The 2,248-nt window shown below is 43.2% G+C and overlaps 1 non-coding gene across 1 annotated transcript; it reads right to left on the bottom strand.

Annotated features, from left to right (window-relative positions):
• Nucleotides 1–1,516: 1,516 nt before the first annotated feature.
• On the bottom strand, nucleotides 1,517–1,588 carry trnag-gcc (transfer RNA glycine (anticodon GCC)). Its single transcript has one exon. It is a non-coding gene; the product is annotated as a tRNA-Gly (tRNA).
• Between the last annotated feature and the right edge of the window lie 660 nt (nucleotides 1,589–2,248).

Here is a 2,248-nt window from a genome sequence, read left to right as displayed (position 1 = left end):
TCTTGTAGTTGCACTGTTTTTTTTCTCATGAGGAAATGAAACTGAAACACGGAAAACCAACAAATCAGTTAATTTAGAGCCGAGATCCATTCCAGTGGATAGTCTTATCATTGGTATTGAAACGCTACGTTTGGTCTTGTACTTTGTGCTTATAATTCAGCACTTCCTAGATGTATGAGGGATCCATGTGAGCTGAAAGAAAATAATAGATGAAGTGAAAACTTTTTCTTTAAGTTTCAGTTGCTGTCAGTGGGAGAAAAAAGGAGGACGGGAAGTGGAGATAGAGGAGGAAGGTGGTGGTGGATGTGACTGGGCGTCCATATAAGGTCAAATGCGGCCCTGGCGAGGGCACCAGAGGAAAACATGCTCACTTGGAGCTTACGTAAACACAGCAGCTCACAAAAGTCCACCCTCCCTTAAGCCCGGTCCAGGAAAAAATGTGGAATTTGAAAAGGGAGTGAGTTGGTAAATTCTTAAACTCACTTCTTCAAGAGGCTTGTTCGGAAAAGTAATACCGAGATTGGGAGTCGACCAGCGCATGGATCAATCAAAATGACCATCACACACCCCACTTGCCCCTCGTCCCTCGCTCTGTACAATCCGACTACGTCTAATAGCATCACTCAACATTTTTTTTTACCACAGTTTTGCTCAAAGTAGCTTGGACTGTGTCCATGACAGTGGAGCTATGGTTTGATTTGACTCATTTTATTTTGAATGAGAATGAATGAATGAATCTCAAATGAGATGATCCAAACATTGACTCTCAAATAGGGTTGGGCATCATTTGAATTTGAGCGATTCCAGTTCCTTATTTCGATTCCGGTTCCAAACGATTCTCGATTCCACTATTTTAGGGGGCTGGGTCAAAAACGTTTTCATAAAGGGTGTCCAAATTATGAACATCTATTTTCTTAGCAGCCCGCAGCATAGACTAAAATGAACATTTGACTCTGGGTTCTTTATAACCAGTATCAATATCAAACCTATGAACTAAAAGGCAGTGTGGGTGGAACTAACCCAATTGACTTAATATTCATTAATTAATGTTGCTAAAAGTTAAATATAGCATTGTTAAAATCGTTGTTTGGGACTGTTTTATCACATCAAATGGTTTATATGTGCAAGTTTTAACTTGACTTCCTGTTTTAAGCTTGTAGCCTTTTATTTTGAAGGGTACGCACCGGAACTCAGCATTTTGGCACGGAAAGTAACCTCACACGGCACTGGTGATTTTTTTTTAATGGATGGAACCAAATGCTATCCATCCATCCATTTTCCGAGCCGCTTCTCCTCACTAGGGTCGCGGGCGTGCTGGAGCCTATCCCAGCTATCATCGGGCAGGAGGCGGGGTACACCCTGAACTGGTTGCCAGCCAATCGCAGGGCACAGAGAAACAAACAACCATTCGCACTCACAGTCATGCCTACGGGCAATTTAGAGTCTCCAATTAATGCATGTTTTTGGGATGTGGGAGGAAACCGGAGTGCCCGGAGAAAACTTTAAACAGTCAAGCTGCATTTGGCCGGGAATCGGACCCGGGCCTCCCGCGTGGCAGGCGAGAATTCTACCACTGAAACACCAATGCTTACCAAATGCTATAAAACGTTTATTCCTTTCCTTACCCACCGATGAGGCACAAGGTTAGTGTTTGTGATACTGTGAGATGTTTGTGTGGATTTTGTCCCAATTCATTGTGATGTAAAGTTGCTACGGTCAAGTTTTAGCTCAATGTTCAGCTATTTTTTCTGTCATCGGCTCTTACGTTTGGTTTTAAAATAAACGCTAAAAACCATCAATGCAAAAGTGCAACCAACCGTTTACCTTGTTAGCTGTCTCAATGTTGGCACAGACGTATTTTATTGTTTCACTCACCCAATTGACTGACAGTTGACTTAATTGAAGATCCGGGCGGTGTAGGTTGAGGCTGGGAGTGGGAAGGAGCCCGTCAGACGCTACACATCGTGAAAGCCTCCTTTGCACAATATTTTCTTATTCCAAGTGTTGCACTGAGTCAACTGGTCATTCATTTTCACAAAGTTAAGACACACTTTTGTTTGCCGCCGTTGGGCACAAGCATGTTTTCGTGCGTGCTCTTCTTCGTTGGTTTTCGCCGCTTCTTCGGGGTCAGCGGACTAGGCATCGAAACTGGGAACCGAAATTACTATTAGTCCCGGTTCCAATCCATTCTCGCTGCCCAACCCTACTCTCAAATCAGTTTCTATGAGTTCCATATTCACTTTGTGCT

Source organism: Phyllopteryx taeniolatus, unplaced genomic scaffold (assembly GCF_024500385.1).
Source record: "Phyllopteryx taeniolatus isolate TA_2022b unplaced genomic scaffold, UOR_Ptae_1.2 contig_195, whole genome shotgun sequence".
Lineage (NCBI taxonomy): Eukaryota > Metazoa > Chordata > Actinopteri > Syngnathiformes > Syngnathidae > Phyllopteryx > Phyllopteryx taeniolatus.
This window is presented reverse-complemented; position numbering and strand designations above follow the sequence as displayed.